Source organism: Ambystoma mexicanum, chromosome 12, assembly GCF_040938575.1.
Source record: "Ambystoma mexicanum isolate Mex_15411 chromosome 12, UKY_AmexF1_1, whole genome shotgun sequence".
NCBI classification, from domain to species: Eukaryota; Metazoa; Chordata; class Amphibia; order Caudata; family Ambystomatidae; genus Ambystoma; species Ambystoma mexicanum.
This window is the reverse complement of record NC_090936.1, coordinates 671,591,112-671,608,239: the sequence shown is the minus strand read 5'-3', so window position 1 is coordinate 671,608,239 and position 17,128 is coordinate 671,591,112. Positions and strand designations below refer to the sequence as shown.

General features: G+C 45.6%; 1 protein-coding gene across 1 annotated transcript in view; it reads left to right on the top strand.

Annotated features, from left to right (window-relative positions):
* The window catches only part of LRRK2 (leucine rich repeat kinase 2), a 2,398,611-nt gene that overhangs the window by 903,612 nt on the left and 1,477,871 nt on the right, over nt 1-17,128 (top strand). The gene's annotated exons all lie outside the window — the stretch shown is intronic.

Sequence of the window (17,128 nt, the reverse complement as noted above, 5' to 3'; positions counted from 1 at the left end):
GCTGTGTCCTGGCCACCTGGATGACAGATCCCCCTAGCTAGGGAGACACCTTCAGGTTTCTCACACACTATTTTGAGTATCCTTGCACCAAGATACCTTCGGGTGAACGTGCGCGTTATAAATCTTAATAACATAACAGGAAGCGAACAGAAGAATGTATGAAGAGCAGGTAAAATAGAAAGAGAGAAAAGATGTGAAAAAGAAGAAACGTTAGGAAATAGAAACACAGATTGAAAGAAAGAAGGTTGCAGAGAAGGCGAGAGAAAGAAAAGAAGGGGGGAGATGAGAAGACTGGCAGAGCAAGAGGAGAAGAAAATAAGAAGTAGGGGACAAAGGGAGGAAGAAATAGATCAAATCATTAACAAATGTGTCATACCGTTTGACAAACAAGAACAATGGGAGGATAGCTCAGCAGCAACGTGTTTGCCTTGGAAGCAAGATGACAAGAAGCAACACAGCTTCGATCCCCGGGTCCGCACTTAGAGCGATCACAACATCCCTGAAGGGTGCTGCAAGCGATACCTACAGTACTGACATGGGCTGACAAGCATGAGGCAGAAGGCATAGGGAAAAGGGATTGGGGAATTATACTGACCGATGAAGTAAAAAGATGGTTATGAGACTAGAGGTAGTATCGAAGGATAACCAGCGAGAGAAACAAGAGGTAGATCAGATGACGTAATGATGGACAAGCATAGAATGCTGTCCCTAAGCAGACTAGATCTTGATGACGAGAGAAGGGATAACAGCCATACCAGTTGGGGTATAAGGATGTCAGATGAAGAAAGGGATGAAAACAAGAGAGTACGAGGAGAGTGAGTGTGTGCCTCTTCAATAGATCCAGATGTAAAAAAAGGGCTAAAGTGGTCAGATTTAGGAGAGCTGGAATCAAAAACACCAGAACACATATATCCTGAACAATCACAAGGACAGCCGCGTAGTGTAGGGGAAATGTCCCTGCCTTATGTAATCAGATTGAGGTCATTGCCAGGGTGAGGACGAGCAGGCGAGACTAGCCCCACCTGGAAGACAAGAAGGGTAGGTGGATACAATTGTCTAACAGGGTTCACACAATTCCCATTATTAGAGATAGGGGGAGGACAACCACAATGACTACCATGGCCGCAGATGGATAAGTATATATTAAAAAGCAAATTACCGATTTTGACTGCAGTAGCGTGTATTTATGAGTTAGAAAGAATGACAGCAGGAATGATGTTAGCAGTAGGTGACATAAAAGGCCTACTAGCAGCTATCCTAGGGGAGAGAGAGCTGATGACATTTGGAGATAAGCAGAACATGCGAGTGTGACAGCACGGCACAGGATGCGTCATTTAATAATAGTAGAGCAGATGTAGGGAGGGCACTTAGAGTACAGTGTCCTGATAAGTCAGACATGGGTGTGATTATGACAAGGAAAATGTGAGAACAAAGATCCTGTTGCTTATATTCAGGAGATTCAAGAACATTGCGTCTCAAGACGAGCGAACTGTGGGATGAAACAGTAGCATTATTTTATCATATTTTTTGTCAGGGACTGCCCGAGCAAGTGCAAAGGCAGATGTAAAAACAGGTAGGGATGGAAGCAAAGCCATGGCCAGAAATAGTTATCTATTGTACACCATTGTCGATTGTTACAAGAGAAGAATGCGAAAAAAGCTGAGAAAGGGAAGCTTAAGGAAGCAAAGCTAGTTCAACAAAGATTGTCAAAATGTTCTATCGAAGTAGGAATACTGACGAGTGGTGAAGGAGTGGTTACACAAGGGTCACAGTCTATATAGCCAATCAATGTAGGGTACCGAGTAGATTAGGGTGGGTACAATTTTTGGCTATGTGGTAAAGGGAATGTTTCTAGAGGACTAGGAAGCAGATTTCTAAAACCTCAAGGGGAGAAGGATTTAATGGAGGACAGGCACACAGTGCTGGAATTGTGGGAGAATGGGACATATGGCCCTAACATATAGAAGTAGATTGGACATGCAGCAAAACTGGTTAGCTCCAAGAAGGGGGGACAGTTTTGGTTCACAGTATAGAACCACCAGAGTATTACGCTCAAGATCACAGACCGTATCCGACATGGGTGCCTCAAATACAGCAAACACAGCAGATTCTGCTGCAATCAGTCACCCCAAGGGCAACCACAGCAAGCACCTGTGCAAACACAGTAAGTACAGACCCAACAGTACACTCCAACACAACAGACAGTACCACAGTGGGAGGGAATACAGGAGCCCTACAAACACCCAGGATAGGGAGTGTCACCATGGTGGCAAAAAATCATTTTACAGGTACAGGGATGAATTTTATATCCACACTTCGACTGTCCACAGAGCAACCTGATGTGTTCAGTACGATCAGTGACACCAGACCCCAAGAGGAACCGAGGGTCAGAGTAATGACAGGAGACAAGACTTTTTTGTTTGTTGTGGACACGGGAGCAACTCATTCATGTGTTCGGGAGGGAAAGTATCCAATGTCTGGCATTGCCATGAATGCGCAGGGATTCTTTGAGGCTATGAGTTTAGTTCCTTTTGCTGATGAATTACCTATTTCAATAGGCGAACACGACGTATCTTTGCCACTATAATATTCCAGACAGACACCAGTTAACATCTTGGGACGTGACTCTAACAGAACTAACCGACAATATAATTTACTGACAAATGGATAATCTGTTCTACTCCAGGGATACATTACATGAATGTAAGAATTTATACTAGCATTTACAGGCCAAAAAGCACTTGGAGGTGTCCCTTTCGGACCCAGAAGTAGGTTTGTATGGAGTAAATAGTTTTTTGACATGGCTTCCTGGATTGATAGGTAAAATGCCGGACACATTTTTGTTTAGGCCAGAAATACCTAGAACTAGAGGCAGCAATGGTAAGCTAGAAAAGGGTGGTTGTTCATGGGATGGATGACGAAGGAAGAACATGGAGAACAGTAATCGCTCTTGATGAAGGATATAAACCAACAGACTTGACAGAGTTCTTCAGAGATGAGAATTCAGATGGTGAATTAGTATTTTTTCTATAAGCCTTTTATATTGGATAAAAGTTGAGAATAGGGGAAAAACCACAGAGAATGCCATTGGTAAGAAACTGTCATTTTTCCAGGAAGAGTTCAAAAAAGTGGCAAGCATTTTATGGACCAACAGTCCATGTGACATGGGTCTACTGAGCGGAACAGTAGCAGTTAAAATTAAGCTTAAGCCAGGAACAAGTTTACCACTCTAAGGAACTCATGGTGGCAACAGTAAAGACGGACACAAGTGATTACAGTTCAAGGGTGTTTATTAAACTGTATATGCAGGTTGGAAAAACACCTAATCTAAACCTAAATCTAAGATGGGAGCAAGCTACGACCATCAAATAAAAATAAGGCAGTCCTAGTGGCGTTTTGTCAAATAAAAGGTCATATACTAAAAAGAAACTATTGGCAATCCTTACAACTAAATACAAAGAGTGTAGGATAAGATTCACAAGAATGAAAGAAGTGTTCACAAATGATAAATCAGAATTTGGTAGCCTGGGGTCTCCCTTCCCCCATGTTTTGAGCACAGGACAAGGCGGGACTCTTGAGCACAGCACACTCTCGAGCTTTCCCAGCACAAGACAACAGTTCCGTTTTCAGCTATCAGGCCCTTCAGTGGTTCAGGCTCTTTTTTACAAAAAAAGTCACTTGCCTCCGAGGACCTGTTGTGTTCAAAATAGCAAACAAAAATGTTCTTTTCCAAATGTACATTGGGGGATGACTTTTCAACCCCTGGACCTCCCTCTTCCAGGCTCAGATCCACCAAAGTTCCTAGCAATATCAGGACCGTCAGTGGTTAAGTTCTTGATTCCGAGGGCCTGATAGGTTCCAAATAATAAACAAAAGTTCCTTTCGGTTGGTACGTTCGGTGAGAATTCTTCACCCCTGTCCCCCTCTTCCGGGCTCAGACCCTTTTTCAGATCTCAAACAATTTCACCTGTGGCATTCACAAGCCTTAATATCTTTTTAAACAGTTCACTGTGGACATCCATCTGTCGGGTTCACTCTTGTCAACACACTGTTCCTTGGGACTTCAGACTTCACCCCTTTTCATCGGCATCCCTCCATCGGGTTCATTCATGCCAACTCATGCCAATCATACAGTTTCTTTTTTTTCACTATGCAGATTCACCTCCCTTAGCTTTCCAATTACGTGCAGGTCAAAGACTTTCGACTGTACAGGAGTTTTTGCTAGACCCCTGTATGAGCGCTTTGAGCTTTTCCTTCTGGGTCTCCTAGGGCCATTTAACAAATGTTTGATTATTTTTTTATTGTTTGCTTGTTAGGCACTTATACAATGAGAATATACTGCTTCAAAGCACCCACAGAGCTGGGAGGGAGGGAGAGTGGGAAATACATTACAATATACATTACAATATTACACACGTCATTTAAGAACCAAGGTGGAAGAAGGAGGGGGGCAAACCTACTATGCCATGTGAGTATTCAGAATGTGCAAGTGCAGAAAGGAAGAGAGGGGTAAGTGCTGGGGAGTCCGAGCCAGTTGGTGAGCCATGGACGAAGTGCTAGACTGTTGAATGCTACACAGCCTGGGCCGCGGGAGGTGTAAGTGCGAGTCTCCAGAGGGGAGGGTGTGCGGATGCAGTGCTGTGGAAAGACAGAATCTGGAAAGACTTGTCATGGGAGGGCAAGGCCCTGAAGATGCATAAGGGCCAACAGCACCTATTCAGCAAATGTGAGATTAGCAGAGGAGAGGAGGAGGAAAAGAGGAAAGTCTTAAGGAGCTTCAGGGAATTTGAGAAGATCCTGCTCAAGGCGCAGGGGGAAGGTATTCCAAAGGAGGGAGCCCGCAGAGGAAAGTGAGCAACCCCCTATTTATAAAAAATACTTTGAGGGCACTAGAGACCCAAACAAGATGGCCGCTCCCTTGTGAGCTCCCGCACGGCCTTAAAAAAATCCTGATTAATCCTGAATAATCTGGTGGACTTTCGCCTTTAAGCAATTGCCAAAGCCCCACAAACAAGCTAACACAAGAGACGGCCGAGCATCAGCAGATTCCGGAGCTCCGAGACTCCGATACTACGCTCGGGCTAGCTGAGTGACGAGCGAGACCCCGCAGGGCTGTGTTGGACCCCCGTGAGGGAGAGGGACATAGAGATCCTTGCCGGTAGCTGGCGCCGGGGGCGCATCCCGGCTCTGCCATCAGCAGCGACGGAGGTTGGACCCAGTGGAGGCAGCCCGCCAACCCCCGCCGCGACCCGTGAGGGGAACATCCGCGGTACATCCCAACGGGGAATAACCACTGCCACTGGGCAACAAACGCAGCTCAAGCCAGATCCGAATCTGGCAGGAACATTACGCAGACCCAGACAACACAACTCTGGTGCCGCTCCGTGGGTCCTCTCCCCGGGGCCCCTGCAGACTCCCGCGGCGGCGGTGGTCTCCCCCAATAAGTGGAACGAGGTGGGCGGGGCAGCCCCTCGGCGGCACTGTGCGGGAGTGCCCGGCAGGGCGCACAGCTGACACACAGTAACAGAGAAAAACCCTCCCCACATTCCGGAGCGGATCGGCCCGTGGGCCTCAGCAACTCAGCAACACTCGTCGGATCGTGCGGAGCCCAGGCGGGCGAGGAAGGCCCCCTCCGGGCCTCCAGGTACAGCGCATGCAGCGGGAGGCAGCGGCCGCGGAGCAAACACAGCAGAGGGCTAACGGTATTACCCTCATAACCCAGACACACAACTAGCCGGCCCATCACGCTGCGAGAACACCCAGGTCATTAAAAAAAAAAAACACACTGCCTTCTACCGCCCAATGGGGGGCCTATGCCCTGTGGTGTAAAGACACAGGCGGGTACAGGGAAACAAACCGTAACCAGTACGAAGCGTATCAGCCCTCGCAAGACCCCAACGCTTACCTTCAGCAACAGCCGACCTACCGGTGCATCTCGTTCAACGGCATCACAATCTGCACACACCACACGAATGCACCAGGAGACGGTAACCCACCACAGGGCATCCATAGCGAACTGAAGGTGCCATCTCTCTATAGTCCAGGCACACGATTCACTGACCTTCTGTACTCCGAGGCCACCTAAGTCACCCCACCAAGCCCTAGCATGCTGCCCACCCTTGCTTGATAAAGAGCCCAAGCTCAGCAGCACACGGCTGCCGGCAAGAACAGCCTAAACAAGAGACTGCCAAAACTAATCAAACCAGCCTTTGCGAGACACTAAAGCGCACACTAACAGCGACCAACCAGCAGGAACTCCACTTCATGCAGAACCACGGCCCCCACGCGTTATGCGTCCACACTAAAAGACAGAAGCTTGCCACAAGATACCTGCTAGCCACAGGATACCCTTCATCGACGAATACAAGTTCAACCCCCTGCAAAGCTAACAAGATATAAGTAACCAAACATCAAGAGAACAATCCGACGAGCGGCTGAAGCACCCCAGAATAATAAATAACAATATCCCTTACGCCACCAGCAGAAAACTTAAGGACAAGAAGGAACCGGAAACTTCAAATAACGACAAGAACTGTAAGCACTCCCCAGGGTGTGGAGACTCTTCCAGGCAGCACAGCCCCTCAAACCAACGCTTCACACCAGCAATCTGATCCGCCACGTAGTTACACCAGCAGAACAATCAACAACGTTTCCCCACACACTCATGATGGGAAAATCCAATAAATCGCAGCGAAAACTGAACTTTGAAGCTGGCGTCTCAACCAAAACACCAAGACACAATAATTAGTCGGAATCCCCATCACACGCATCAGACCACAACAACAGCGACTCCCAACCTCTAGACATCAGAGCACTTCTCTTGGAGCTGAAGAATGGAATTGGTAACCTAGACAGAAAACTAGATGATCTCTCTTCCAAGGTTGACCAAGTACAGCACTGACTCGACAACCACACCAAATGCTTGGACGAAGCAGAACAACTAATATCCAACCTTGACGATGGGATGACAACATTAACTGCCAGAGTGTCGACACTGGAAGCCCAAATGAAAACAGCCAATGCATGAAACAAGGAACTGAGGGACGCTCTAGAAGGAACAATATTAGAATTGTGGGAGTAAGAGAGAAGCAGATAAAGACCAAAATGGAAGACTACGTAGAAGACATGTGCAAATCCCTCTTCAGACCAGAGGCTCTATCACATCTATTTGTCGTAGAGAGAGCCCATAGAATACCGACAAAGCCTATCCCAGGTGCACCACCTAGACTGATTATTGTGAAACTACTCGACTACAAAGACAGAGACGCGATCCTTCGGCTCGCAAGGGAGAAAGGTGAGCTTCAACACGATGGCAATATCATCCACTTTTATCCTGATTTCTCACTAGCCGTCCAAGCACAAAGAAGATCTTTCACAAGCATTAAGCAACGGCTCCGAGCCAACCAGATTCCATACTCAATGTTGTTTCCTGCCCAACTGAGAGTACAACATCGAGGGAAGACCCAGTTTTTTCAGTTCCCGGAAGAAGCAGGCTCATATCTCGACCAGGTAGGCTGCGGTACATCCGAGAACAACCAAGCACGTACTCGGAGGGGAAAGGGCACAGAGAAACCCACCATAGGCAAAGAAAGTCAGCAGAATATGGCCAAATCAAAAGACAATTCCACCGGAACACATTGTAGGGGTTAAGCACCCCAAGGCCAGGCGACTTGGGAGGATCCAAGCGCCCCTAGCACAGCAAAGTTCAAGTTTACCAGTTATATGTCCGGGGGGGGGGATAAAGCGTCAAGCAAGTTGGGGGTTGCTCGCGAGACACGGGAGGGGATTTTACACAAGTTCAGGTTTCACAAGTTTCACGGAACCCGTTGTTACCCACATGCGCCACCCGCCGAAGGACCATACTCCACCCAGTACCATCACAACAAGCTCCACCATCACCACGTCCCATCAGCGAATCGGAAAAACTTGCTTGCACAAAGGAAAAAAACGACTATGCCTTCAACGTAGCCACATGGAACAACAAGGGAGGCAATCAGCCAACCAAAGTAAGAAAGGTAACGCAGTATTTACGTCGGCACAAGATTGACATAGCTCTCATCCAAGAGACCAACCTTCGCCTGTCAACTGAACACCCCTGGGCAAAAGACTGGGGATGCCACCGCTACTTCGCCTCCTTCTCATCATACGACAGAGGAGTGGCCATCCTTATCAATAAAACAACTAACTTCAGATTGATCTCAGAAAAAAAAGACACCAAAGGCAGATCGCTCTTGGTACCCGGTACAATCGATGGAGAGGATGTTACACTGGTGAACTCATACGGTCCGAACGTAGACAGTCCCAACAACTTTGATTGGGTAATGACTCACTTGGATACTAACAGACGGACCACGATTCTATGGGGCGGAGACCTTAACACGACACTCAACCCAACGAAAGACAAGTCTCATAACACAACATCAGCCCCTTCTAAAGCGAGCCTGCAAATCACCGAAATTTGTAAGGCCTATGACCTGGTTGACATCTGGAGAGATAGGCATCCAAACACTCGAGACTACACCTTTCATTCTTGGGGCCACAAGACCAATTTGAGACTAGACTACCTTTTGGTGTCCACTCTCACAGTTGGCTCCAGTGGGGCGAATGCTGTATCCTCACAAGATCGCTGTCAGATCACTCCATGGTGACCCTAGAGTGCAGTACAACACAAGCAAACAAAACCAAGCCTCATTGGAGATTCAATCCCAGAGAGTTACAAGAGACCATCTTTGCAGAAGAACTCCGCACAGAAATAAAGTCTTTTTGACATTAATCAGGGTTCGGTGTCCTCGGCTGGGACATTGTGGGAAACCCTAAAATGCATCGTCAGAGGGGTCTGCATAGCTAAAGAATGTGGAATCCTCAAACTGATAAGAGGAGAATTGAACTGTAGCGAAGCCCGACTGAAAGAACTCGAGAGCTCACTCCTTAATGGCAGCACCCCACAGACTCTGCCGGACATCAAGAAAGAATTGGAGCTGGTCCAAATCACAGCAGAAAGGGAAGTAAAGTTCCTAGAAAGACACCATAAAATACGCCAGTATGGCAAAGGGCAACAGCCTGGGGCACTACTAGCGCGGCACGTAGAGGCCGATAGAAAGCCCACACTGATTGAATCAGTGATTGATCAAGCAGGCAACAACGTCCACTCCGTGATTGATATTTCCGAAACATTCTGCAGCTTTTATCAGAATCTGTACGACTCAAATTACTCCGCAATTCCTGCTGAATTAAAACGATACCTAGACACGGTTGAACTATACTGTACAGACGTGGAACTCAAAGAACCACTGAAAGCACCCATTGCTCTTGAAGAAATACTAGAAGCCATTAAAAACTTACCCAATACAAAAACACCAGACCCTGATGGCCTATCCAGCGAATTTTACAAATTCTACGCAGACCTTCTTGCCCCACTGCTGCTAGAGGTCTATGAAGAGGCCCTAGTCAACAACCAACTACCACCAACTCATGGCTAATATAATTCTTCTGCATAAACAAGGCAAAGCCCCCAAATGAGTGCGGTTCATACAGACCAATTTCTCTGATAAATCTGGACAACAACATTTTTGCAAAAATCCCAACAGAGATTACTTACTACCCATCATGCCCGCAATGGTACTAGCTGACCAAGCTGGTTTCATACCTGGTAGGAACACCTCCTATGGAATAAGGAGAATGTTCGGAGCAATAGAGGCCCTTGACCCAGAATGCCAGGCGGTGGCGGTGCTACTAGACACTGAGAAGGCCTAGTGTCACTACTTTACAAAAAGCCAACATCTAACATCATACTTGGGGGGAGTTGTCCGGTCAGCCGACATCCATCCAAAAAGAGGAACCAGACAAGGTTTCCCACTCTCTGCACTATTGTTCCCACTAGTAATGGAACCTCTGGCCTTCGATCTACGCATGCACCACCTCCATAGGGGCCCACATAAGATGATCATCTCCCTATACGCATACGATGTTGCCTTATTTCTCTGAAATGCAGACGAGAACCTAAATTCGGTGATGAGGGCGGTGATCCAATTCGGCCATTTCTCGGAATTGAGAATTAATAACAGCAAATCGGTGATCTTTCGACTTATCGACACCACCACCGAATTCGTCGACGACTTCGGCTTCCAATGGCAACATTCACGTGTGATTTACCTAGGCATCTATATGTCCAGAATGAGAGAAGTTAGCATGTGCAAGAATTAAGAAACGGCAATAGACAGCATTCAATTGAAAATTGATAGGTGGAAATCCCTACCTCTCACCCTCTGGGGCAGAATATCATTAGTAAACATGATCGTCCTACCGAAATTGTTGTACCTCTTCTCAAATATCCCTCTGCTACTATCACAAAAGTTCCTGGGGCATATCAAGAGTATGATCCTAGACCTCACCTGGGCGGGCAAGGTGGCGAGAGTAGCCTATACCACACTGACTTTATCAACACAACAGGGGGGGACTGGCTCTCCCTGATATGGAACGATACTAATGGGCAGCTCAAGCCCAATTCCTCAGCCACTGGTATGCAACACACTTCATAAGGCCCCACGTCCAGGTGGAGAGGGCGCTTGCAATGCCATACTTCCTCCGCGCCATTATCTTCGGCCAATTTCCAGCCACCCTATCGTCCATGACATTGTCACCACGACATATTCAATTTGGAGAAAGATGGCTCAAAAAAGCAGTCACGTCCAGATTCTCCTGATAAAACACATCCCGGGAATCCCCATCACAGCTGAAAACATTTTCAAACTTTGGACTGAAAAACTACAGCTGCACACTATGAACGATCTCTTTCCGGACGGCACATTCCTGTCCCTACAACAAGCTCAAGACAGAGGAAGTACCAACGCTCTCGACACCTTCATATACTTTAGACTGCGGCACTCACTACAAGCAACTATCCCGAACTTTCTGCGATGACCGCCAGTATGGCCACTTCTGCATAATACTATTCAAGCCCAAGGAGATGGACGCTTGGTAGCCAACACATACAGAGCCCTCCTCAGCGAACAGAAATCGACCTGCTTAGGAGCCAAACGGAGATGGGGGAAAAAGCGATGGAAAACGAATGGACCTACACACTGAATCTCACCCAAAAGGTAGCGATCAATACAAGACTCAAGCAGATCCACTTTAACTGCCTTCATCAAACATACCATACACCAGCGAAATTACACGCCCCAAGAGACACAATATCAGCAGAATGCAATAGATGTGGGGCGCCGGGAGCAGACTTTCTTCACCTGGTGTGGTCGTGCCCACCAGTAGTAGGATAGGTCCAGAACCAGGAGAAATTGGCATCTGTGTGTGTGGCTAGCAAATGGTAGGTTGCGTGCACTGGCTTGTATCCATATGGGTAAGGCCCAATGCCTTGGGAATTTTCTGTGTGGCTGTTAGTCATGTTGGGCTGTGTATGTGTGTTTTAAGGCTAGATTGGCAGGTTTATAAGGGTGTGTGCACTGGCTTGTTGTGTCCGTATGGATAAGGTCCAGTGTCTGGGTTAGTTTGTAAGTGTGTTGCTTGTATTTGGTTTGTGTTAGGGTATAGGTTTGCTAGACCAGTGGGCATGTAGAGAGTTTGGGTAGTGTTTTTGAGGAGGTAGAAGCGGGTGGTTAGTGCTTTGGCTACTCGCGAATTACTTCTATGTGGGTAATCTACACAGTCCTATCTGATGTGACAAATGACTAATCTCCATAATTCTTCTATACAAGTATGAGGCATGGCTAATCTTCACATGAACAGTGTGAGAACTCTTAAATTGGAGGCACAACAGTAATCCTGGCATAAACCTATTGGTGTCCTATTGTCAGCTTGGTTGCTAGTTGTTAAGAAAGGTTTCCATTGGGTGCAATTTCCCCTCCATTTGTGGACCGCCCCCAAAACTTTGCTTTTGTTTGGCTAACCTAACCTGGCGTTTCCAGTGGAGCACAGCCTTCAGCTGCACTCCTCTGGGCTTCTGCTCATCTATTATGAGGAAATGGACACATCCTTCAGGCTGTCAGTACAGGGAAACTAGGCTACCTCTATGCCATTTTCAGTAATTTTATATCAATGTGCCAAGTACCTTACAGTTCCGTGCATAGGGGTCCTTTTGTTTTGCCTCTAAGGAATTTTGGGCGATTGTACAAGTGTGCCTAGGATGAACTGGTGGCAGCAGTTTACTTTTAAAGTATTTTGCTTTCTTTTTAATAAACCACATTGTGTTTATAGCACTTGGCTCAAGACTGTTGGCCAGTGCCAAAAATGGGCGTGTCACAAAGTCTGTTCTGTCTTTTGGCCATTATGTCCCTTTGCCTTCCCCCAGGTCGATCACACCCGGGAATTCTAGGGAAGTGTTCCCTTCCCCAGGTTTTCTCTTGAATAATACAACACTTCTTAAGAGTATGATTCCTCCTTAAATGACTCTGTACAACTACAACAAAAGGTGACTTGTATAGTAAGCAACACAGCTTGACCTGGTATACTCTCCTGCAAGGTCGTTTCTCTTCAAAAGTGACTTGTATAGTAAGCAGCTCAGTTTCACCTGGTATATTCTCATGCCCGGACTTTTTTCTCTTCTTTTCATCAACACACCAATTCTTAACGGGATGATTCTTCCTTAAAAGTTTCTCTGCAACAATTAAAATGATTTGGATTTTTGATTAACTCTGCTTCACCTGGTATACTATCATGCCAGGTCCTTTCTCTTATACCTCATTGAACAATGCTTGCACACTTGGGGTTGCCTGGTAGACTCTCCTGCCAGGGCTTTTCTTTCATGAGCTTTATTCAACACATTTATATGCTTCACTTTTCCTGGTATACTTTCGTGCCAGGACTTTTCTTTCATGAGCTTTATTTAAAACACTTCTAAACTTCACTGATCCTGGTATGCTCTCATGCCAGGCCTTTTTCATATGTCTCTCTTGACGCACTTGCAAACTTGATTCACAACAACATTCGGTGGCGGGCTTCACATTTAACGTCTGCCTATTTTCATTATAATCTTAGTTTCCCTTACTGCCAACATTCTTTACATGTTCTCTGGCATATTATCTCCTTTGGGGTCCCTCGCCCTTTTATTCTTATTTGTTCACTGTTCCCCGTAGCCTCCCGGACATTTAGCACCTGTCTCTTCCTTAGCATACCCATTTCTTTGGTGCGCAGCATTTGGAAAGTCATGCTTCACTTCATTTTGTGGCATTCGGGTTCCTTCGATGGATGGCAGCTTCTTCGCTGCTTGCTTCCCGGTCGGGATCGCACTTCTTGGAGGCAGCTTTGTTTGCCTCTTGCTCCTTGTTTGGCTCTCCCCCTGATTTCTGACTGCTCGGGCATAGTCTCTTCCGCAGCTGGCTTCTCACGCCGGGACCCTGTTCCCCAGCCCCAGCCAAGCCGGAGCTGCAACGAAAGGTTTCCTTGTGACAAGGGGGTCCTTTTCCCCATGTCGTCCTCTCGCTCCCGTTCTCCTTCCTCTTCGGCAGTCTTGGCTCTTTGGGACTTCTCCAGGCAGCAGTCTCTCGTCCAGCCATGCTGGATGTGCCTTTTAAATGTCCTGGCACCTATCAGCGGTTCTCCACAACTAGACTGCGTTCTGTTCTTCTTGCTGTCAGTGATCTCCATTGCTCTAAGCAGCCTTCTCATCACAGTACTTTAATTTCGAGGGGATTGGGTCCTCCGACGTATTCCATATCTGACAGGTAATCACCGCAGCTGTGCTGCTGTGATTACCTGTCATAGATATGGAATATGTCGTCGGACCACCCCATCGAAAGAACGTTACCAGGTAAGAAAGTAACTTGTTCTTTCATAGGAATGGTAGTGAGTTTTAGGAAAGTTATGCACAACATAAGGGAAGATATCGGTATTGGTTTCTTTGGGTGGTGGAAGGGAGCCATGGCAATAAGCCATTAAGGCATTGGGAACAGAAGGGGTATCCCTAAAAGGTAAAGGGGGATACCATGTTCCAGCCGATGATGCATCACCCCCTTGAAGGTCCTCTCCCCACTTGTGATCCGCCCTCATGTAGCCGGACCCAGGATCAGGAAACGGCTGCTGTCCCCTGGCTACATGGGAAGAGGCTACCATAGGTAAAGAAGTGATGCATCATCTGATGCATCACAGAGTGCAGGCTATTTTCTGAGCCTCTTCGCTTTGCCTAAGGACAAAACAGTAAATGTTAAGTACTTTTTTTAAGAGTACAAAATAATCTGGCCTTTACTTTACTTTTGTACATACCACTGCATATTAATTTGACAATATGCTGCTTTATATTTTCACAATCCTACCATGTAATGTGTAGATTGACACTGAGTGGATAGCTACCAGGCCTGATATAATATTGGCAGTACCAATTCAGTTTTAACATGATGCTATATTATTTGCTATTAAACCCACTATTACCAAGCCTGGTTTCGGTTTTAATAGTCTTCCTGATTTGTAGAGCATTGTCTCTGACTGTTCTCTGTTACTGCCAAGGACAGGTGTGCCATATCGCCTAGCCATTGATTTTGTTGACTGAACATCTGGCAAGCCAAAGGTTTCTGACCCCCTGATCTAAACAATAAGAAACGAGTTGTCGGCATCAAAGTATAAATGTTCAAATTCCATGATCACATGTATCTCTGAGTTAAAGGCTTCATCATAGCGACCCTATTTTTTTTTCAAAAACACATTGGCATTTTGTGACAAAGGCTCTAAAACTGAAACTATACCGGAGACAATTGCTCTTTAAGGTGGAAAAACCTCATCTTCATGTATTTAAGTTAACATATACAACTGGATTTCTAGGTGCTGCCGGTTATAAAAATGAAGCTTCGTGATCCAAAATCTAACCGTGTGGTTGTGCACGATCAATATGCATTTTCACTTCTTGTTTCAAAAAGGAAGTGTATGGTCCTTCCTCAATCTCTTATAATTCAGTTAATTATTCAGTTGTCATAAATATTCATCCAATTAGGCCTGTTTATCTTGAAAAAACCTCTCTCCTCCTTTTATCTGATTTAAAAAAAAAAAAAAAATTCTAATGTTATTCAGGTTTTTTTACACAAGGCAACAGTTTATTTAGAAATACAAGGCTGAATCCTTTTCATGGGTTGTTCTGCATCAAATTCAGACCTTAATGACTAAATTCTCCTACGCAATTGACATTATTTTTCGGAGTCCCACAGGGAACCAACATATCGTCCCTACTGTTCAACCTTTACCTAAGACTACTCTGACACGTCCTGGACAACATCAAGGTCTTTTTTGCCAATTATGCTGACGACACCCAGCTGATATTGGAACTAAGTGGAAACTACGCAGAGGACAGCAATTCACTTACATCAGCATACAACCACATTGAATCATGGATGTATCAAAACTGGTTATGCCTTAACAGCAAGAAAACGTAGCGAATGATCTTTGGATCCCATCAAGCGCGAGCCAAACTAACCCCTCAATACGAATCTTTCCACATCAAGGAACTCCCAATACCGGTTGTAGGAAAGGTCAAGACACTGGGTATGATCATGGAGGCATCTGAGTGCTGATGCTCAAACTGCGTATGTTACAAAAAACTGCATGTATCATCTCAGACTATTAAGAGCTATAAAGCCCTACATTAGCGAAGAGAACTGTACGGCAATAGCCAGAGCAATTATACTATCGCGGCTGGATTACGGAAACTCACTAATGCTTAGTGCAAACAAACAGTGTATCACAAAACTCCAGCACATACAAAATAATGCCATCAGGATTATCAAGCAGAAACCCAAGGCTGAACACATTAGTAATGACAGAAGGGAACTTCATTGGCTCAAAGTGGAGGACATGACGGTGTACAAATGCCTTTTATGGGAATGCTCCAGCATATCTCAAATCAAAAATGTCTAGATATGTTACAGGCCGTTCATTAAGATCAGAAAACAGAGGCCAAATCACAGGAGCCTCTCACAAAAGATCCAATGGAATGGGTAAAGCCTTCCCCATATCCGCAGCTATCAAATTAAACAGTCTACCTGTAGATCTAAGACTAGAAACCAGCCTTCTAAGCTTAAGGAAAAAGCTGAAACCCCTCTTCTTTAAATAACTACCAAAAACCACATCACTGTTCTTTTATTGTCCTGTCTCCATGTTAGTCGCCTTGTTGTCTGATTTGTCTTCGTGTTGCGCCCTGATGCCTGCGGTTGACCGGCGTGATACAAATAAATAAATGAGTTACCGTCCCAGCTAGACTTCCCTGGTTTGTAGGAGCGTCCATCTAAACCTGAGGAAAATCTATCCATGAGGGCGGCTCTGAACATTTTCTAGAACGGGGCAACCATACCCGTTTTTTATGCTCCTAAAACAAGTGACTTAAGGATGGATACTTTTGCAGCACTTCCAGAGCGTTACACCAATCCCACTGCAAGAGTGCATGTTAAACCTTGTTAGGGTTTCCCCTCTGATATATTTATGAAATTACTGATTTGTTTAATGCATGATAAACCATTTCTTGTAGGTTTGTTATTGGATATATTCCTGCTGAGTAGCCCATTTATAGCGAAGTGTATGTTGTGCATTATGTAATAATTAAAACCACACAAATATTTAGAAGATACAGTAGTGCTGGCAATATAACTGCATGAGGACGGATTGGTACATGAGTTTTGATTTTGATGTCCGGCGTGATCCTTTGCTCTGTTAAAATACCAGCTACCCTTCTGTGAGTAACTAGTACAAGAAATCTATGACCCGTTTGATAATAGGATAATTCTAATAGTCCTGTTTCATAGCACAATCATTTTGATTGTATGAATCTCTATAGTGCATATGTACCGGTGCCATAATCCTGAACTGCCCGTTTTCCACTAACAATGTATCTGTGGTGAATGATTTGTAGTGGACAGTGATATTGACGTAGATAGTGGCAGAGAAGCATTAGCACTGACGGCATGAAAATGCTATTATTTCCACATAGGTGTATGATCACATGGATTTTAGAGTTCTGGATTTGTCTGCTGCTTACTGAGACCAAGACCTGATTGTGCATGTCTAGAATTGGTGTGTTCCTCCCATTCCTCTATCCCATATGAGAAGTTTTTATTGTCCGTGGTACTGATGGATACTGACGACACTAATCGATGGGAAAGTGTGAGTGACTGTGGCCATTGGCCTGTATGGGTACTGA